The 20,737-nt window shown below is 46.7% G+C and overlaps 13 non-coding genes across 13 annotated transcripts; all 13 read left to right on the forward strand.

The window, feature by feature from the left end:
- Nucleotides 1-4,019: 4,019 nt before the first annotated feature.
- LOC141230302 (U2 spliceosomal RNA) lies at nucleotides 4,020-4,212 on the forward strand. The gene has a single exon (XR_012296852.1). It is a non-coding gene; the product is annotated as a U2 spliceosomal RNA (small nuclear RNA).
- Nucleotides 4,213-5,327: 1,115 nt separating this feature from the next.
- Nucleotides 5,328-5,518, forward strand: LOC141230264 (U2 spliceosomal RNA). The gene has a single exon (XR_012296816.1). It is a non-coding gene; the product is annotated as a U2 spliceosomal RNA (small nuclear RNA).
- A 1,115-nt stretch (nucleotides 5,519-6,633) lies between these two features.
- LOC141230275 (U2 spliceosomal RNA) lies at nucleotides 6,634-6,824 on the forward strand. Its single transcript, XR_012296827.1, has one exon. It is a non-coding gene; the product is annotated as a U2 spliceosomal RNA (small nuclear RNA).
- A 1,115-nt stretch (nucleotides 6,825-7,939) lies between these two features.
- On the forward strand, nucleotides 7,940-8,130 carry LOC141230286 (U2 spliceosomal RNA). The gene has a single exon (XR_012296838.1). It is a non-coding gene; the product is annotated as a U2 spliceosomal RNA (small nuclear RNA).
- Nucleotides 8,131-9,245: 1,115 nt separating this feature from the next.
- Nucleotides 9,246-9,436, forward strand: LOC141230255 (U2 spliceosomal RNA). The gene has a single exon (XR_012296807.1). It is a non-coding gene; the product is annotated as a U2 spliceosomal RNA (small nuclear RNA).
- Nucleotides 9,437-10,551: 1,115 nt separating this feature from the next.
- On the forward strand, nucleotides 10,552-10,742 carry LOC141230298 (U2 spliceosomal RNA). The gene has a single exon (XR_012296848.1). It is a non-coding gene; the product is annotated as a U2 spliceosomal RNA (small nuclear RNA).
- A 1,115-nt stretch (nucleotides 10,743-11,857) lies between these two features.
- Nucleotides 11,858-12,048, forward strand: LOC141230310 (U2 spliceosomal RNA). Its single transcript, XR_012296859.1, has one exon. It is a non-coding gene; the product is annotated as a U2 spliceosomal RNA (small nuclear RNA).
- Nucleotides 12,049-13,163: 1,115 nt separating this feature from the next.
- On the forward strand, nucleotides 13,164-13,354 carry LOC141230322 (U2 spliceosomal RNA). Its single transcript, XR_012296866.1, has one exon. It is a non-coding gene; the product is annotated as a U2 spliceosomal RNA (small nuclear RNA).
- A 1,115-nt stretch (nucleotides 13,355-14,469) lies between these two features.
- On the forward strand, nucleotides 14,470-14,660 carry LOC141230334 (U2 spliceosomal RNA). Its single transcript, XR_012296876.1, has one exon. It is a non-coding gene; the product is annotated as a U2 spliceosomal RNA (small nuclear RNA).
- A 1,115-nt stretch (nucleotides 14,661-15,775) lies between these two features.
- On the forward strand, nucleotides 15,776-15,966 carry LOC141230345 (U2 spliceosomal RNA). Its single transcript, XR_012296884.1, has one exon. It is a non-coding gene; the product is annotated as a U2 spliceosomal RNA (small nuclear RNA).
- A 1,115-nt stretch (nucleotides 15,967-17,081) lies between these two features.
- Nucleotides 17,082-17,272, forward strand: LOC141230357 (U2 spliceosomal RNA). Its single transcript, XR_012296890.1, has one exon. It is a non-coding gene; the product is annotated as a U2 spliceosomal RNA (small nuclear RNA).
- Nucleotides 17,273-18,387: 1,115 nt separating this feature from the next.
- On the forward strand, nucleotides 18,388-18,578 carry LOC141230369 (U2 spliceosomal RNA). Its single transcript, XR_012296898.1, has one exon. It is a non-coding gene; the product is annotated as a U2 spliceosomal RNA (small nuclear RNA).
- Nucleotides 18,579-19,693: 1,115 nt separating this feature from the next.
- On the forward strand, nucleotides 19,694-19,884 carry LOC141230190 (U2 spliceosomal RNA). The gene has a single exon (XR_012296745.1). It is a non-coding gene; the product is annotated as a U2 spliceosomal RNA (small nuclear RNA).
- Nucleotides 19,885-20,737: the final 853 nt, after the last annotated feature.

Below are 20,737 nucleotides of genomic sequence, written 5' to 3' on the forward strand. Positions count from 1 at the left end.
AAAATTTCTTTTTTGGTTTGCTACAATGCCTTTTCTGAAACGTTGTCTCCTTCTGCTGGAACACTGACTTCTTTCATTTAATGCCTGCAGACTATAAAAGAGAACCCAACCCAAAAAGTTTGGTTGATTAGTCTGTGGCATTCTGTTAAACTGTTGCTTATGGCGGTCTCTGTGAGCTTCTCAGCGACATTCAGCCAGCCAGGTATCCTGCCGGCAGTAGATGGAATGTGGCAATGGAACGCTGGCTGCGCGTGTCATAATAGGCTCTGAGCCTTTATATACCTGTGCACAGCAGCAGCCACCTTCAGTCTGCTGCTGGACAGCCAGCAGCAGCAGCAGCAGGAGAGGTATGTAATCAGGAGCCCTCCTGCTAAGGGTAGACAGCTGCTCGTTCCACCCCACCCCCCGCCTTAATTGGTTCTCCTCCCTTCCAACGGTGTTGAGGCGGGTGGGAACAGCAGGGGGTGAAGGTGCTGTGTTTAAAGAGGTGGAGTTATGCAGATCTAAAACGCGTGGATTGCAGCAGCAGCAAGCCGAAAAGTGCAGGCATGTAAGGGATCTAGAGGTTGACAACATGTCTTCTTAACGGGAGTCCAGGAGCTCATCTCCACAAATGGACTTTTCAGGATCCTTGGGTGGCTCCGTAGTTTGAAACCAATTCTGGTTATCGCTTCTCGGCCTGTTGGCTAAGATCAAGTGTAGTATGCGTCCCCACTGAAGAATGAGCGTTTGGAGCTTTTCCAGACCCTGCGGCTTCAGCTTGCCACCACCAGGACCTTAGTGATGGCCGGGGATTTCAACTGCCCCATCGAGGAGGATGGTCGTAGTTCTGGCACATCTGCCAAGTTGGACATCACGTCCAAGCTGCTCATCGAGATGGTAACCGAGGCCTCTCTTCAGGACGTGGTGGACTCCATGGGGAGAGGCTCCATAAACTATTCGTGGAGCCGACCCGATGGCTCACTCCGCTCCAGGATTGACTTTGTGTTCACCTCTCGGGCAGTCAGGCAGAGTAGGCACTCGATGGTCCCCTGCTTCTTCTCCGACCACAGAGCCATTCACTTACAAGGTGTCCTCGGCGACGCTTTTCCGTCCGGCCCCGGCTCCTGGAAGCTGAATTGTGCTCTGCTGGCTCAGGATGAAGTCGTGGAGGAGCTGAGAGCAGCCTACGCAATGTGGCAGTCCTACAAGGGTATCTTCCAAACAGTCTCTGATTGGTGGGAATATGTTAAACTTGAGTTTCGCTGTTTCTTTCAGGCCAAGGGTCGACAACAGGCGTGTGAGAAGAGGAGGGACTTCAGAGGGCTGCAGCGCGAGCTGCGGTCGCTGCAGGACCTTCTTCACTGCGGCTGGGACGTGAGGGAGGAGCTGGAGGAGACCAAGAAGAGCCTGAAAAGGCACTTTGAGGAGGAGTCCAAGCGAATCGTCTTCCGTTCCAAAGTGGAGAATCTGGAGAAGGGTGAGAAATGTAACTCATTCTTTTTCAGGAAACTTCATGCCGGTCACACGCCCCTGAACGAGCTGCGAGACGAGAGCGGAAACATGCGACGTGGGAAGGAGGAAGTGATGAAGGTCGTCAGCGACTTCTACAGCGAACTCTACTCCCACAAGACTACCGACCCCGACGCTGCTGATAAGTTCCTGTCAGGTATCACTAACCATCTTGATCCTGCAGGCACGGCAGCCTTGGACAAACCTCTGATGGTGGGCGAATTGCTCTCTGCCGCTAAATCCTTTAGGACCGGCAGGACCCCGGGCAGTGATGGTCTTCCAGCGGAGCTCTATGTAGCGCTGGGAGACCTCATCTGTCCGGACCTGTTGGACCTGTACGAGGAGATGGTGGTGGAGGGTAGAATGCCTCCATCTTTGAGGGAAGGAATGGTCACGATCCTGTACAAGCGGAAGGGAGAGAGGTGCGACCTGAGGAATTGGCGTCCCATCACTCTGCTCAACGTGGACTACAAGATCCTGGCCAAGACAATGGCGACACGACTTAAGACGGTCATCGGACGGATCATCCACCCGGACCAGACCTGCGGCATCCCTGGACGTCGCATCGCAGACAGCCTCGCTCTCGTGCGGGACACGGTCGAGTACATCAAGGTCCGCCGCGCACACGCGGCCCTGGTCTCCTTGGATCAGGAGAAGGCCTTCGACCGGGTTTCCCACGAGTTCATGGGCCGAGCTCTGCACCGGTTAGGTTTGGGTAACATGTTTTGTTCGTATGTCCGTCTGATGTATTTTGATATCCACAGCTCGGTGTTGGTGAACGGCTGGAAGACTGACCCCTTCCCTGTCCTCTCTGGGGTCAGACAAGGCTGCCCTCTATCACCTCTTCTTTTTGTTTGTGTTATAGAACTCTTCGCAGAGGCTATCCGGCAGAATGGAGAGATCAGAGGGATCACCGCACCGGGTCCGGGACGACACGAGGTCAAGTGCTCGCTCTACATGGACGACGTCACCGTCTTCTGCGCTGATCGTGGTTCAGTCGACGCCCTCGTCCAGACGTGTGAGAGGTTCGGCCGGGCTTCAGGGGCCAAAGTCAACTGCAGGAAGTCGGAAGCCATGCTCTTCGGGGATTGGCAGCCGGCCTCCTCCGCCCCCTTCCCCTTCAACATTCAACCGGATTTCCTCAAGGTGCTGGGAGTCTGGTTCGGGAAGGAAGGAGCGGCCCTCAAGTCCTGGCAAGAACGCTTGGCCAAGGTGAAGCAACGGATCGGACTCTGGAGCCTCAGACACCTCACTTGTGAGGGTAAGGCACTCGTCCTGCGTAATGAGGTCCTGCCCGTCTTGCAGTACACGGCGCAGGCCTGGCCCCCACACGTCACTGTGTGCAGGGCCATTACCAGGACAGTGTTTCACTTTGTCTGGGGATCCAAGATGGACAGAGTCAGGCGGGCCGTCATGTACAAGGAGCCTCGCAAGGGTGGGAAGGGCGTTCCAGATATCCCCACCCTCCTGCGATCCTCTTTTGTGTGTGATTGTGTCCGCCGGACTTTGCAAGTCAAGAATGGCTCCGCGGGCAGGTCCATGTCTCGCTTCTTCCTGCTTCCTCTTTGGAGGCGACTCGGCTGGGACAAGTGGGACAGCTCCTTCCCCTACAACTGGACGACGCCATGGTTCTACGGAGACGTCGTTCGATTTGTGGGGGAACATCAACTGGAGGGACTCAAGCCCGACTTGTGGAAGCCCAAAACTATCCACAAGCTCATCAGAGCCAAGGATGACGTGGAGAACATCACAGGACTTCACCAGGACACGCTGGAGACTGTGTGGACAAATGTGTCGTCTGACAGGCTGACCAACGGGCACAAGGACTTGTCGTGGATGGCGATTCAGGGCGGACTGCCCGTCCGGTCATTCATGCATGCCCGGAACCTGTGCAAGACCCGGTACTGCCCAAGGTGCCCCTTCGTGGAGGAAACATCTTTGCACACTTTTTGGGACTGCGGATTTGCACAGCGCCTGTTGACTGCCCTTGAGGACGACCTGAGGAACTCTGTCCCCAGGGCGAGCCTATCGCACCATTCTGTGTTTTACGGACTCTTCCCTGGGGTTCATACCGTCGGAGCCATCCAGGAGGCTTGGCGACTTATGAACTGCTTCAAGGATGCCGTTTGGGTCGCCAGGAACCGGCTCATCTTGAGGAGGGAGAGGATGTCCATCCAGGACTGCCGCAGGCTGATCCACAGCCTGCTCAGAGACTATTCCATCGTGGACAGTCCGGAGGACGAGGATGAGGACTAAACCCCTCCTCCCCCTCTCCCCTTATGTGTCTTGTCTTTCAATAAAGCTTCGGGCCTGTGATTTTCCCCTCCCCATCCCCTTTTTCCCAATCCCCATCCCTTATCACGGTTCGTCGTACTGTATTGATTGACATGCTTTTTCTTTCAGATTGAGTGTTTTGTGTAGCATAGGGGTGTGATGTGTCTAGTTAGTGCGTCGTATCCTCATGCTATGTAAATATGATGTAGAATTCTGTGTGTACTGGGCTGCGGCACTGTACACTGTCTGTTAACTTATTTTTTGTGCTAATAAAAGATATATTCAATCAAAAAATCTGTTCTTATCAGTTTAATATCTGATACGTCCCCTATCTGGGGACCATATATTAAATGGATTTTTAGAACAGGGAGATGGAAAAAGAGCTTGCTCTGTCCACTCCACGCATTGACCTGGTATTGCAGTATCTCCAGGACCGGTGCACCCCTTCTTTAATGCAGTTTCTAAAATCAGAAAGAATTGAATTCAATGTTTTTTGTTCATTTTGCTTGTTTGTCGGATTTTGGGATGGACTCTTTGGCTTTGCTTTTCTTCTCCTCATTGGATTTTTCATGTTCAAAGTTGCAGAAGCCAGATTACAAGCTCATTTTGGTTCAACTTCAGCAACTGTGCATTGCATTGCCATGTAATGTGATGCAATGCTATCTTTCTAGCTCTCCCTTTTTACTTCCTTTTGGATAAACAGACATATTAGGCAAGCATTTTGGAGCTTTCACCTAAATAACTACAGGTGGTGAGATAAGCTGCACAATATAATTGACCTTTCAGTATATTGTTGCACACACACCATCTATTTAGCAAATGCCCTTGTTATCAACAGCAGCCTTTTAAACTCACCTGAGCTAACAGGTATGTGCGCTGGTTACTCTGCTGCGCTTAAAATTTCTTTTTTGGTTTGCTACAATGCCTTTTCTGAAACGTTGTCTCCTTCTGCTGGAACACTGACTTCTTTCATTTAATGCCTGCAGACTATAAAAGAGAACCCAACCCAAAAAGTTTGGTTGATTAGTCTGTGGCATTCTGTTAAACTGTTGCTTATGGCGGTCTCTGTGAGCTTCTCAGCGACATTCAGCCAGCCAGGTATCCTGCCTGCAGTAGATGGAATGTGGCAATGGAACGCTGGCTGCGCGTGTCATAATAGGCTCTGAGCTTTTATATACCTGTGCACAGCTGCAGCCACCTTCAGTCTGCTGCTGGACAGCCAGCAGCAGCAGCAGCAGGAGAGGTATGTAATCAGGAGCCCTCCTGCTAAGGGTAGACAGCTGCTCGTTCCACCCCACCCCCCGCCTTAATTGGTTCTCCTCCCTTCCAACGGTGTTGAGGCGGGTGGGAACAGCAGGGGGTGAAGGTGCTGTGTTTAAAGAGGTGGAGTTATGCAGATCTAAAACGCGTGGATTGCAGCAGCAGCAAGCCGAAAAGTGCAGGCATGTAAGGGATCTAGAGGTTGACAACATGTCTTCTTAACGGGAGTCCAGGAGCTCATCTCCACAAATGGACTTTTCAGGATCCTTGGGTGGCTCCGTAGTTTGAAACCAATTCTGGTTATCGCTTCTCGGCCTTTTGGCTAAGATCAAGTGTAGTATCTGTTCTTATCAGTTTAATATCTGATACGTCCCCTATCTGGGGACCATATATTAAATGGATTTTTAGAACAGGGAGATGGAAAAAGAGCTTGCTCTGTCCACTCCACGCATTGACCTGGTATTGCAGTATCTCCAGGACCGGTGCACCCCTTCTTTAATGCAGTTTCTAAAATCAGAAAGAATTGAATTCAATGTTTTTTGTTCATTTTGCTTGTTTGTCGGATTTTGGGATGGACTCTTTAGCTTTGCTTTTCTTCTCCTCATTGGATTTTTCATGTTCAAAGTTGCAGAAGCCAGATTACAAGCTCATTTTGGTTCAACTTCAGCAACTGTGCATTGCATTGCCATGTAATGTGATGCAATGCTATCTTTCTAGCTCTCCCTTTTTACTTCCTTTTGGATAAACAGACATATTAGGCAAGCATTTTGGAGCTTTCACCTAAATAACTACAGGTGGTGAGATAAGCTGCACAATATAATTGACCTTTCAGTATATTGTTGCACACACACCATCTATTTAGCAAATGCCCTTGTTATCAACAGCAGCCTTTTAAACTCACCTGAGCTAACAGGTATGTGCGCTGGTTACTCTGCTGCGCTTAAAATTTCTTTTTTGGTTTGCTACAATGCCTTTTCTGAAACGTTGTCTCCTTCTGCTGGAACACTGACTTCTTTCATTTAATGCCTGCAGACTATAAAAGAGAACCCAACCCAAAAAGTTTGGTTGATTAGTCTGTGGCATTCTGTTAAACTGTTGCTTATGGCGGTCTCTGTGAGCTTCTCAGCGACATTCAGCCAGCCAGGTATCCTGCCTGCAGTAGATGGAATGTGGCAATGGAACGCTGGCTGCGCATGTCATAATAGGCTCTGAGCCTTTATATACCTGTGCACAGCAGCAGCCACCTTCAGTCTGCTGCTGGACAGCCAGCAGCAGCAGCAGCAGGAGAGGTATGTAATCAGGAGCCCTCCTGCTAAGGGTAGACAGCTGCTCGTTCCACCCCACCCCCCGCCTTAATTGGTTCTCCTCCCTTCCAACGGTGTTGAGGCGGGTGGGAACAGCAGGGGGTGAAGGTGCTGTGTTTAAAGAGGTGGAGTTATGCAGATCTAAAACGCGTGGATTGCAGCAGCAGCAAGCCGAAAAGTGCAGGCATGTAAGGGATCTAGAGGTTGACAACATGTCTTCTTAACGGGAGTCCAGGAGCTCATCTCCACAAATGGACTTTTCAGGATCCTTGGGTGGCTCCGTAGTTTGAAACCAATTCTGGTTATCGCTTCTCGGCCTTTTGGCTAAGATCAAGTGTAGTATCTGTTCTTATCAGTTTAATATCTGATACGTCCCCTATCTGGGGACCATATATTAAATGGATTTTTAGAACAGGGAGATGGAAAAAGAGCTTGCTCTGTCCACTCCACGCATTGACCTGGTATTGCAGTATCTCCAGGACCGGTGCACCCCTTCTTTAATGCAGTTTCTAAAATCAGAAAGAATTGAATTCAATGTTTTTTGTTCATTTTGCTTGTTTGTCAGATTTTGGGATGGACTCTTTGGCTTTGCTTTTCTTCTCCTCATTGGATTTTTCATGTTCAAAGTTGCAGAAGCCAGATTACAAGCTCATTTTGGTTCAACTTCAGCAACTGTGCATTGCATTGCCATGTAATGTGATGCAATGCTATCTTTCTAGCTCTCCCTTTTTACTTCCTTTTGGATAAACAGACATATTAGGCAAGCATTTTGGAGCTTTCACCTAAATAACTACAGGTGGTGAGATAAGCTGCACAATATAATTGACCTTTCAGTATATTGTTGCACACACACCATCTATTTAGCAAATGCCCTTGTTATCAACAGCAGCCTTTTAAACTCACCTGAGCTAACAGGTATGTGCGCTGGTTACTCTGCTGCGCTTAAAATTTCTTTTTTGGTTTGCTACAATGCCTTTTCTGAAACGTTGTCTCCTTCTGCTGGAACACTGACTTCTTTCATTTAATGCCTGCAGACTATAAAAGAGAACCCAACCCAAAAAGTTTGGTTGATTAGTCTGTGGCATTCTGTTAAACTGTTGCTTATGGCGGTCTCTGTGAGCTTCTCAGCGACATTCAGCCAGCCAGGTATCCTGCCTGCAGTACATGGAATGTGGCAATGGAACGCTGGCTGCGCGTGTCATAATAGGCTCTGAGCCTTTATATACCTGTGCACAGCAGCAGCCACCTTCAGTCTGCTGCTGGACAGCCAGCAGCAGCAGCAGCAGGAGAGGTATGTAATCAGGAGCCCTCCTGCTAAGGGTAGACAGCTGCTCGTTCCACCCCACCCCCCGCCTTAATTGGTTCTCCTCCCTTCCAACGGTGTTGAGGCGGGTGGGAACAGCAGGGGGTGAAGGTGCTGTGTTTAAAGAGGTGGAGTTATGCAGATCTAAAATGCGTGGATTGCAGCAGCAGCAAGCCGAAAAGTGCAGGCATGTAAGGGATCTAGAGGTTGACAACATGTCTTCTTAACGGGAGTCCAGGAGCTCATCTCCACAAATGGACTTTTCAGGATCCTTGGGTGGCTCCGTAGTTTGAAACCAATTCTGGTTATCGCTTCTCGGCCTTTTGGCTAAGATCAAGTGTAGTATCTGTTCTTATCAGTTTAATATCTGATACGTCCCCTATCTGGGGACCATATATTAAATGGATTTTTAGAACAGGGAGATGGAAAAAGAGCTTGCTCTGTCCACTCCACGCATTGACCTGGTATTGCAGTATCTCCAGGACCGGTGCACCCCTTCTTTAATGCAGTTTCTAAAATCAGAAAGAATTGAATTCAATGTTTTTTGTTCATTTTGCTTGTTTGTCGGATTTTGGGATGGACTCTTTGGCTTTGCTTTTCTTCTCCTCATTGGATTTTTCATGTTCAAAGTTGCAGAAGCCAGATTACAAGCTCATTTTGGTTCAACTTCAGCAACTGTGCATTGCATTGCCATGTAATGTGATGCAATGCTATCTTTCTAGCTCTCCCTTTTTACTTCCTTTTGGATAAACAGACATATTAGGCAAGCATTTTGGAGCTTTCACCTAAATAACTACAGGTGGTGAGATAAGCTGCACAATATAATTGACCTTTCAGTATATTGTTGCACACACACCATCTATTTAGCAAATGCCCTTGTTATCAACAGCAGCCTTTTAAACTCACCTGAGCTAACAGGTATGTGCGCTGGTTACTCTGCTGCGCTTAAAATTTCTTTTTTGGTTTGCTACAATGCCTTTTCTGAAACGTTGTCTCCTTCTGCTGGAACACTGACTTCTTTCATTTAATGCCTGCAGACTATAAAAGAGAACCCAACCCAAAAAGTTTGGTTGATTAGTCTGTGGCATTCTGTTAAACTGTTGCTTATGGCGGTCTCTGTGAGCTTCTCAGCGACATTCAGCCAGCCAGGTATCCTGCCTGCAGTACATGGAATGTGGCAATGGAACGCTGGCTGCGCGTGTCATAATAGGCTCTGAGCCTTTATATACCTGTGCACAGCAGCAGCCACCTTCAGTCTGCTGCTGGACAGCCAGCAGCAGCAGCAGCAGGAGAGGTATGTAATCAGGAGCCCTCCTGCTAAGGGTAGACAGCTGCTCGTTCCACCCCACCCCCCGCCTTAATTGGTTCTCCTCCCTTCCAACGGTGTTGAGGCGGGTGGGAACAGCAGGGGGTGAAGGTGCTGTGTTTAAAGAGGTGGAGTTATGCAGATCTAAAACGCGTGGATTGCAGCAGCAGCAAGCCGAAAAGTGCAGGCATGTAAGGGATCTAGAGGTTGACAACATGTCTTCTTAACGGGAGTCCAGGAGCTCATCTCCACAAATGGACTTTTCAGGATCCTTGGGTGGCTCCGTAGTTTGAAACCAATTCTGGTTATCGCTTCTCGGCCTTTTGGCTAAGATCAAGTGTAGTATCTGTACTTATCAGTTTAATATCTGATACGTCCCCTATCTGGGGACCATATATTAAACGGATTTTTAGAACAGGGAAATGGAAAAAGAGCTTGCTCTGTCCACTCCACGCATTGACCTGGTATTGCAGTATCTCCAGGACCGGTGCACCCCTTCTTTAATGCAGTTTCTAAAATCAGAAAGAATTGAATTCAATGTTTTTTGTTCATTTTGCTTGTTTGTCGGATTTTGGGATGGACTCTTTGGCTTTGCTTTTCTTCTCCTCATTGGATTTTTCATGTTTAAAGTTGCAGAAGCCAGATTACAAGCTCATTTTGGTTCAACTTCAGCAACTGTGCATTGCATTGCCATGTAATGTGATGCAATGCTATCTTTCTAGCTCTCCCTTTTTACTTCCTTTTGGATAAACAGACATATTAGGCAAGCATTTTGGAGCTTTCACCTAAATAACTACAGGTGGTGAGATAAGCTGCACAATATAATTGACCTTTCAGTATATTGTTGCACACACACCATCTATTTAGCAAATGCCCTTGTTATCAACAGCAGCCTTTTAAACTCACCTGAGCTAACAGGTATGTGCGCTGGTTACTCTGCTGCGCTTAAAATTTCTTTTTTGGTTTGCTACAATGCCTTTTCTGAAACGTTGTCTCCTTCTGCTGGAACACTGACTTCTTTCATTTAATGCCTGCAGACTATAAAAGAGAACCCAACCCAAAAAGTTTGGTTGATTAGTCTGTGGCATTCTGTTAAACTGTTGCTTATGGCGGTCTCTGTGAGCTTCTCAGCGACATTCAGCCAGCCAGGTATCCTGCCTGCAGTAGATGGAATGTGGCAATGGAACGCTGGCTGCGCGTGTCATAATAGGCTCTGAGCCTTTATATACCTGTGCACAGCAGCAGCCACCTTCAGTCTGCTGCTGGACAGCCAGCAGCAGCAGCAGCAGGAGAGGTATGTAATCAGGAGCCCTCCTGCTAAGGGTAGACAGCTGCTCGTTCCACCCCACCCCCCGCCTTAATTGGTTCTCCTCCCTTCCAACGGTGTTGAGGCGGGTGGGAACAGCAGGGGGTGAAGGTGCTGTGTTTAAAGAGGTGGAGTTATGCAGATCTAAAACGCGTGGATTGCAGCAGCAGCAAGCCGAAAAGTGCAGGCATGTAAGGGATCTAGAGGTTGACAACATGTCTTCTTAACGGGAGTCCAGGAGCTCATCTCCACAAATGGACTTTTCAGGATCCTTGGGTGGCTCCGTAGTTTGAAACCAATTCTGGTTATCGCTTCTCGGCCTTTTGGCTAAGATCAAGTGTAGTATCTGTTCTTATCAGTTTAATATCTGATACGTCCCCTATCTGGGGACCATATATTAAATGGATTTTTAGAACAGGGAGATGGAAAAAGAGCTTGCTCTGTCCACTCCACGCATTGACCTGGTATTGCAGTATCTCCAGGACCGGTGCACCCCTTCTTTAATGCAGTTTCTAAAATCAGAAAGAATTGAATTCAATGTTTTTTGTTCATTTTGCTTGTTTGTCGGATTTTGGGATGGACTCTTTGGCTTTGCTTTTCTTCTCCTCATTGGATTTTTCATGTTCAAAGTTGCAGAAGCCAGATTACAAGCTCATTTTGGTTCAACTTCAGCAACTGTGCATTGCATTGCCATGTAATGTGATGCAATGCTATCTTTCTAGCTCTCCCTTTTTACTTCCTTTTGGATAAACAGACATATTAGGCAAGCATTTTGGAGCTTTCACCTAAATAACTACAGGTGGTGAGATAAGCTGCACAATATAATTGACCTTTCAGTATATTGTTGCACACACACCATCTATTTAGCAAATGCCCTTGTTATCAACAGCAGCCTTTTAAACTCACCTGAGCTAACAGGTATGTGCGCTGGTTACTCTGCTGCGCTTAAAATTTCTTTTTTGGTTTGCTACAATGCCTTTTCTGAAACGTTGTCTCCTTCTGCTGGAACACTGACTTCTTTCATTTAATGCCTGCAGACTATAAAAGAGAACCCAACCCAAAAAGTTTGGTTGATTAGTCTGTGGCATTCTGTTAAACTGTTGCTTATGGCGGTCTCTGTGAGCTTCTCAGCGACATTCAGCCAGCCAGGTATCCTGCCTGCAGTAGATGGAATGTGGCAATGGAACGCTGGCTGCGCGTGTCATAATAGGCTCTGAGCCTTTATATACCTGTGCACAGCAGCAGCCACCTTCAGTCTGCTGCTGGACAGCCAGCAGCAGCAGCAGCAGGAGAGGTATGTAATCAGGAGCCCTCCTGCTAAGGGTAGACAGCTGCTCGTTCCACCCCACCCCCCGCCTTAATTGGTTCTCCTCCCTTCCAACGGTGTTGAGGCGGGTGGGAACAGCAGGGGGTGAAGGTGCTGTGTTTAAAGAGGTGGAGTTATGCAGATCTAAAACGCGTGGATTGCAGCAGCAGCAAGCCGAAAAGTGCAGGCATGTAAGGGATCTAGAGGTTGACAACATGTCTTCTTAACGGGAGTCCAGGAGCTCATCTCCACAAATGGACTTTTCAGGATCCTTGGGTGGCTCCGTAGTTTGAAACCAATTCTGGTTATCGCTTCTCGGCCTTTTGGCTAAGATCAAGTGTAGTATCTGTTCTTATCAGTTTAATATCTGATACGTCCCCTATCTGGGGACCATATATTAAATGGATTTTTAGAACAGGGAGATGGAAAAAGAGCTTGCTCTGTCCACTCCACGCATTGACCTGGTATTGCAGTATCTCCAGGACCGGTGCACCCCTTCTTTAATGCAGTTTCTAAAATCAGAAAGAATTGAATTCAATGTTTTTTGTTCATTTTGCTTGTTTGTCGGATTTTGGGATGGACTCTTTGGCTTTGCTTTTCTTCTCCTCATTGGATTTTTCATGTTCAAAGTTGCAGAAGCCAGATTACAAGCTCATTTTGGTTCAACTTCAGCAACTGTGCATTGCATTGCCATGTAATGTGATGCAATGCTATCTTTCTAGCTCTCCCTTTTTACTTCCTTTTGGATAAACAGACATATTAGGCAAGCATTTTGGAGCTTTCACCTAAATAACTACAGGTGGTGAGATAAGCTGCACAATATAATTGACCTTTCAGTATATTGTTGCACACACACCATCTATTTAGCAAATGCCCTTGTTATCAACAGCAGCCTTTTAAACTCACCTGAGCTAACAGGTATGTGCGCTGGTTACTCTGCTGCGCTTAAAATTTCTTTTTTGGTTTGCTACAATGCCTTTTCTGAAACGTTGTCTCCTTCTGCTGGAACACTGACTTCTTTCATTTAATGCCTGCAGACTATAAAAGAGAACCCAACCCAAAAAGTTTGGTTGATTAGTCTGTGGCATTCTGTTAAACTGTTGCTTATGGCGGTCTCTGTGAGCTTCTCAGCGACATTCAGCCAGCCAGGTATCCTGCCTGCAGTAGATGGAATGTGGCAATGGAACGCTGGCTGCGCGTGTCATAATAGGCTCTGAGCCTTTATATACCTGTGCACAGCAGCAGCCACCTTCAGTCTGCTGCTGGACAGCCAGCAGCAGCAGCAGCAGGAGAGGTATGTAATCAGGAGCCCTCCTGCTAAGGGTAGACAGCTGCTCGTTCCACCCCACCCCCCGCCTTAATTGGTTCTCCTCCCTTCCAACGGTGTTGAGGCGGGTGGGAACAGCAGGGGGTGAAGGTGCTGTGTTTAAAGAGGTGGAGTTATGCAGATCTAAAACGCGTGGATTGCAGCAGCAGCAAGCCGAAAAGTGCAGGCATGTAAGGGATCTAGAGGTTGACAACATGTCTTCTTAACGGGAGTTCAGGAGCTCATCTCCACAAATGGACTTTTCAGGATCCTTGGGTGGCTCCGTAGTTTGAAACCAATTCTGGTTATCGCTTCTCGGCCTTTTGGCTAAGATCAAGTGTAGTATCTGTTCTTATCAGTTTAATATCTGATACGTCCCCTATCTGGGGACCATATATTAAATGGATTTTTAGAACAGGGAGATGGAAAAAGAGCTTGCTCTGTCCACTCCACGCATTGACCTGGTATTGCAGTATCTCCAGGACCGGTGCACCCCTTCTTTAATGCAGTTTCTAAAATCAGAAAGAATTGAATTCAATGTTTTTTGTTCATTTTGCTTGTTTGTCGGATTTTGGGATGGACTCTTTGGCTTTGCTTTTCTTCTCCTCATTGGATTTTTCATGTTCAAAGTTGCAGAAGCCAGATTACAAGCTCATTTTGGTTCAACTTCAGCAACTGTGCATTGCATTGCCATGTAATGTGATGCAATGCTATCTTTCTAGCTCTCCCTTTTTACTTCCTTTTGGATAAACAGACATATTAGGCAAGCATTTTGGAGCTTTCACCTAAATAACTACAGGTGGTGAGATAAGCTGCACAATATAATTGACCTTTCAGTATATTGTTGCACACACACCATCTATTTAGCAAATGCCCTTGTTATCAACAGCAGCCTTTTAAACTCACCTGAGCTAACAGGTATGTGCGCTGGTTACTCTGCTGCGCTTAAAATTTCTTTTTTGGTTTGCTACAATGCCTTTTCTGAAACGTTGTCTCCTTCTGCTGGAACACTGACTTCTTTCATTTAATGCCTGCAGACTATAAAAGAGAACCCAACCCAAAAAGTTTGGTTGATTAGTCTGTGGCATTCTGTTAAACTGTTGCTTATGGCGGTCTCTGTGAGCTTCTCAGCGACATTCAGCCAGCCAGGTATCCTGCCTGCAGTAGATGGAATGTGGCAATGGAACGCTGGCTGCGCGTGTCATAATAGGCTCTGAGCCTTTATATACCTGTGCACAGCAGCAGCCACCTTCAGTCTGCTGCTGGACAGCCAGCAGCAGCAGCAGCAGGAGAGGTATGTAATCAGGAGCCCTCCTGCTAAGGGTAGACAGCTGCTCGTTCCACCCCACCCCCCGCCTTAATTGGTTCTCCTCCCTTCCAACGGTGTTGAGGCGGGTGGGAACAGCAGGGGGTGAAGGTGCTGTGTTTAAAGAGGTGGAGTTATGCAGATCTAAAACGTGTGGATTGCAGCAGCAGCAAGCCGAAAAGTGCAGGCATGTAAGGGATCTAGAGGTTGACAACATGTCTTCTTAACGGGAGTCCAGGAGCTCATCTCCACAAATGGACTTTTCAGGATCCTTGGGTGGCTCCGTAGTTTGAAACCAATTCTGGTTATCGCTTCTCGGCCTTTTGGCTAAGATCAAGTGTAGTATCTGTTCTTATCAGTTTAATATCTGATACGTCCCCTATCTGGGGACCATATATTAAATGGATTTTTAGAACAGGGAGATGGAAAAAGAGCTTGCTCTGTCCACTCCACGCATTGACCTGGTATTGCAGTATCTCCAGGACCGGTGCACCCCTTCTTTAATGCAGTTTCTAAAATCAGAAAGAATTGAATTCAATGTTTTTTGTTCATTTTGCTTGTTTGTCGGATTTTGGGATGGACTCTTTGGCTTTGCTTTTCTTCTCCTCATTGGATTTTTCATGTTCAAAGTTGCAGAAGCCAGATTACAAGCTCATTTTGGTTCAGCTTCAGCAACTTTGCATTGCATTGCCATGTAATGTGATGCAATGCTATCTTTCTAGCTCTCCCTTTTTACTTCCTTTTGGATAAACAGACATATTAGGCAAGCATTTTGGAGCTTTCACCTAAATAACTACAGGTGGTGAGATAAGCTGCACAATATAATTGACCTTTCAGTATATTGTTGCACACACACCATCTATTTAGCAAATGCCCTTGTTATCAACAGCAGCCTTTTAAACTCACCTGAGCTAACAGGTATGTGCGCTGGTTACTCTGCTGCGCTTAAAATTTCTTTTTTGGTTTGCTACAATGCCTTTTCTGAAACGTTGTCTCCTTCTGCTGGAACACTGACTTCTTTCATTTAATGCCTGCAGACTATAAAAGAGAACCCAACCCAAAAAGTTTGGTTGATTAGTCTGTGGCATTCTGTTAAACTGTTGCTTATGGCGGTCTCTGTGAGCTTCTCAGCGACATTCAGCCAGCCAGGTATCCTGCCTGCAGTAGATGGAATGTGGCAATGGAACGCTGGCTGCGCGTGTCATAATAGGCTCTGAGCCTTTATATACCTGTGCACAGCAGCAGCCACCTTCAGTCTGCTGCTGGACAGCCAGCAGCAGCAGCAGCAGGAGAGGTATGTAATCAGGAGCCCTCCTGCTAAGGGTAGACAGCTGCTCGTTCCACCCCACCCCCCGCCTTAATTGGTTCTCCTCCCTTCCAACGGTGTTGAGGCGGGTGGGAACAGCAGGGGGTGAAGGTGCTGTGTTTAAAGAGGTGGAGTTATGCAGATCTAAAACGCGTGGATTGCAGCAGCAGCAAGCCGAAAAGTGCAGGCATGTAAGGGATCTAGAGGTTGACAACATGTCTTCTTAACGGGAGTCCAGGAGCTCATCTCCACAAATGGACTTTTCAGGATCCTTGGGTGGCTCCGTAGTTTGAAACCAATTCTGGTTATCGCTTCTCGGCCTTTTGGCTAAGATCAAGTGTAGTATCTGTTCTTATCAGTTTAATATCTGATACGTCCCCTATCTGGGGACCATATATTAAATGGATTTTTAGAACAGGGAGATGGAAAAAGAGCTTGCTCTGTCCACTCCACGCATTGACCTGGTATTGCAGTATCTCCAGGACCGGTGCACCCCTTCTTTAATGCAGTTTCTAAAATCAGAAAGAATTGAATTCAATGTTTTTTGTTCATTTTGCTTGTTTGTCGGATTTGGGGATGGACTCTTTGGCTTTGCTTTTCTTCTCCTCATTGGATTTTTCATGTTCAAAGTTGCAGAAGCCAGATTACAAGCTCATTTTGGTTCAACTTCAGCAACTGTGCATTGCATTGCCATGTAATGTGATGCAATGCTATCTTTCTAGCTCTCCCTTTTTACTTCCTTTTGGATAAACAGACATATTAGGCAAGCATTTTGGAGCTTTCACCTAAATAACTACAGGTGGTGAGATAAGCTGCACAATATAATTGACCTTTCAGTATATTGTTGCACACACACCATCTATTTAGCAAATGCCCTTGTTATCAACAGCAGCCTTTTAAACTCACCTGAGCTAACAGGTATGTGCGCTGGTTACTCTGCTGCGCTTAAAATTTCTTTTTTGGTTTGCTACAATGCCTTTTCTGAAACGTTGTCTCCTTCTGCTGGAACACTGACTTCTTTCATTTAATGCCTGCAGACTATAAAAGAGAACCCAACCCAAAAAGTTTGGTTGATTAGTCTGTGGCATTCTGTTAAACTGTTGCTTATGGCGGTCTCTGTGAGCTTCTCAGCGACATTCAGCCAGCCAGGTATCCTGCCTGCAGTAGATGGAATGTGGCAATGGAACGCTGGCTGCGCGTGTCATAATAGGCTCTGAGCCTTTATATACCTGTGCACAGCAGCAGCCACCTTCAGTCTGCTGCTGGACAGCCAGCAGCAGCAGCAGCAGGAGAGGTATGTAATCAGGAGCCCTCCTGCTAAGGGTAGACAGCTGCTCGTTCCACCCCACCCCCCGCCTTAATTGGTTCTCCTCCCTTCCAACGGTGTTGAGGCGGGTGGGAACAGCAGGGGGTGAAGGTGCTGTGTTTAAAGAGGTGGAGTTATGCAGATCTAAAACGCGTGGATTTCAGCAGCAGCAAGCCGAAAAGTGCAGGCATGTAAGGGATCTAGAGGTTGACAACATGTCTTCTTAACGGGAGTCCAGGAGCTCATCTCCACAAATGGACTTTTCAGGTTCCTTGGGTGGCTCCGTAGTTTGAAACCAATTCTGGTTATCGCTTCTCGGCCTTTTGGCTAAGATCAAGTGTAGTATCTGTTCTTATCAGTTTAATATCTGATACGTCCCCTATCTGGGGACCATATATTAAATGGATTTTTAGAACAGGGAGATGGAAAAAGAGCTTGCTCTGTCCACTCCACGCATTGACCTGGTATTGCAGTATCTCCAGGACCGGTGCACCCCTTCTTTAATGCAGTTTCTAAAATCAGAAAGAATTGAATTCAATGTTTTTTGTTCATTTTGCTTGTTTGTCGGATTTTGGGATGGACTCTTTGGCTTTGCTTTTCTTCTCCTCATTGGATTTTTCATGTTCAAAGTTGCAGAAGCCAGATTACAAGCTCATTTTGGTTCAACTTCAGCAACTGTGCATTGCATTGCCATGTAATGTGATGCAATGCTATCTTTCTAGCTCTCCCTTTTTACTTCCTTTTGGATAAACAGACATATTAGGCAAGCATTTTGGAGCTTTCACCTAAATAACTACAGGTGGTGAGATAAGCTGCACAATATAATTGACCTTTCAGTATATTGTTGCACACACACCATCTATTTAGCAAATGCCCTTGTTATCAACAGCAGCCTTTTAAACTCACCTGAGCTAACAGGTATGTGCGCTGGTTACTCTGCTGCGCTTAAAATTTCTTTTTTGGTTTGCTACAATGCCTTTTCTGAAACGTTGTCTCCTTCTGCTGGAACACTGACTTCTTTCATTTAATGCCTGCAGACTATAAAAGAGAACCCAACCCAAAAAGTTTGGTTGATTAGTCTGTGGCATTCTGTTAAACTGTTGCTTATGGCGGTCTCTGTGAGCTTCTCAGCGACATTCAGCCAGCCAGGTATCCTGCCTGCAGTAGATGGAATGTGGCAATGGAACGCTGGCTGCGCGTGTCATAATAGGCTCTGAGCCTTTATATACCTGTGCACAGCAGCAGCCACCTTCAGTCTGCTGCTGGACAGCCAGCAGCAGCAGCAGCAGGAGAGGTATGTAATCAGGAGCCCTCCTGCTAAGGGTAGACAGCTGCTCGTTCCACCCCACCCCCCGCCTTAATTGGTTCTCCTCCCTTCCAACGGTGTTGAGGCGGGTGGGAACAGCAGGGGGTGAAGGTGCTGTGTTTAAAGAGGTGGAGTTATGCAGATCTAAAACGCGTGGATTGCAGCAGCAGCAAGCCGAAAAGTGCAGGCATGTAAGGGATCTAGAGGTTGACAACATGTCTTCTTAACGGGAGTCCAGGAGCTCATCTCCACAAATGGACTTTTCAGGATCCTTGGGTGGCTCCGTAGTTTGAAACCAATTCTGGTTATCGCTTCTCGGCCTTTTGGCTAAGATCAAGTGTAGTATCTGTTCTTATCAGTTTAATATCTGATACGTCCCCTATCTGGGGACCATATATTAAATGGATTTTTAGAACAGGGAGATGGAAAAAGAGCTTGCTCTGTCCACTCCACGCATTGACCTGGTATTGCAGTATCTCCAGGACCGGTGCACCCCTTCTTTAATGCAGTTTCTAAAATCAGAAAGAATTGAATTCAATGTTTTTTGTTCATTTTGCTTGTTTGTCGGATTTTGGGATGGACTCTTTGGCTTTGCTTTTCTTCTCCTCATTGGATTTTTCATGTTCAAAGTTGCAGAAGCCAGATTACAAGCTCATTTTGGTTCAACTTCAGCAACTGTGCATTGCATTGCCATGTAATGTGATGCAATGCTATCTTTCTAGCTCTCCCTTTTTACTTCCTTTTGGATAAACAGACATATTAGGCAAGCATTTTGGAGCTTTCACCTAAATAACTACAGGTGGTGAGATAAGCTGCACAATATAATTGACCTTTCAGTATATTGTTGCACACACACCATCTATTTAGCAAATGCCCTTGTTATCAACAGCAGCCTTTTAAACTCACCTGAGCTAACAGGTATGTGCGCTGGTTACTCTGCTGCGCTTAAAATTTCTTTTTTGGTTTGCTACAATGCCTTTTCTGAAACGTTGTCTCCTTCTGCTGGAACACTGACTTCTTTCATTTAATGCCTGCAGACTATAAAAGAGAACCCAACCCAAAAAGTTTGGTTGATTAGTCTGTGGCATTCTGTTAAACTGTTGCTTATGGCGGTCTCTGTGAGCTTCTCAGCGACATTCAGCCAGCCAGGTATCCTGCCTGCAGTAGATGGAATGTGGCAATGGAACGCTGGCTGCGCGTGTCATAATAGGCTCTGAGCCTTTATATACCTGTGCACAGCAGCAGCCACCTTCAGTCTGCTGCTGGACAGCCAGCAGCAGCAGCAGCAGGAGAGGTATGTAATCAGGAGCCCTCCTGCTAAGGGTAGACAGCTGCTCGTTCCACCCCACCCCCCGCCTTAATTGGTTCTCCTCCCTTCCAACGGTGTTGAGGCGGGTGGGAACAGCAGGGGGTGAAGGTGCTGTGTTTAAAGAGGTGGAGTTATGCAGATCTAAAACGCGTGGATTGCAGCAGCAGCAAGCCGAAAAGTGCAGGCATGTAAGGGATCTAGAGGTTGACAACATGTCTTCTTAACGGGAGTCCAGGAGCTCATCTCCACAAATGGACTTTTCAGGATCCTTGGGTGGCTCCGTAGTTTGAAACCAATTCTGGTTATCGCTTCTCGGCCTTTTGGCTAAGATCAAGTGCAGTATCTGTTCTTATCAGTTTAATATCTGATACGTCCCCTATCTGGGGACCATATATTAAATGGATTTTTAGAACAGGGAGATGGAAAAAGAGCTTGCTCTGTCCACTCCACGCATTGACCTGGTATTGCAGTATCTCCAGGACCGGTGCACCCCTTCTTTAATGCAGTTTCTAAAATCAGAAAGAATTGAATTCAATGTTTTTTGTTCATTTTGCTTGTTTGTCGGATTTTGGGATGGACTCTTTGGCTTTGCTTTTCTTCTCCTCATTGGATTTTTCATGTTCAAAGTTGCAGAAGCCAGATTACAAGCTCATTTTGGTTCAACTTCAGCAACTGTGCATTGCATTGCCATGTAATGTGATGCAATGCTATCTTTCTAGCTCTCCCTTTTTACTTCCTTTTGGATAAACAGACATATTAGGCAAGCATTTTGGAGCTTTCACCTAAATAACTACAGGTGGTGAGATAAGCTGCACAATATAATTGACCTTTCAGTATATTGTTGCACACACACCATCTATTTAGCAAATGCCCTTGTTATCAACAGCAGCCTTTTAAACTCACCTGAGCTAACACTTATGTGCGCTGGTTACTCTGCTGCGCTTAAAATTTCTTTTTTGGTTTGCTACAATGCCTTTTCTGAAACGTTGTCTCCTTCTGCTGGAACACTGACTTCTTTTATTTAATGCCTGCAGACTATAAAAGAGAACCCAACCCAAAAAGTTTGGTTGATTAGTCTGTGGCATTCTGTTAAACTGTTGCTTATGGCGGTCTCTGTGAGCTTCTCAGCGACATTCAGCCAGCCAGGTATCCTGCCTGCAGTAGATGGAATGTGGCAATGGAACGCTGGCTGCGCGTGTCATAATAGGCTCTGAGCCTTTATATACCTGTGCACAGCAGCAGCCACCTTCAGTCTGCTGCTGGACAGCCAGCAGCAGCAGCAGCAGGAGAGGTATGTAATCAGGAGCCCTCCTGCTAAGGGTAGACAGCTGCTCGTTCCACCCCACCC

Source organism: Phyllobates terribilis, unplaced genomic scaffold, assembly GCF_046119375.1.
Source record: "Phyllobates terribilis strain yellow unplaced genomic scaffold, ASM4611937v1 Scaffold_499__1_contigs__length_1316695, whole genome shotgun sequence".
NCBI classification, from domain to species: domain Eukaryota; kingdom Metazoa; phylum Chordata; class Amphibia; order Anura; family Dendrobatidae; genus Phyllobates; species Phyllobates terribilis.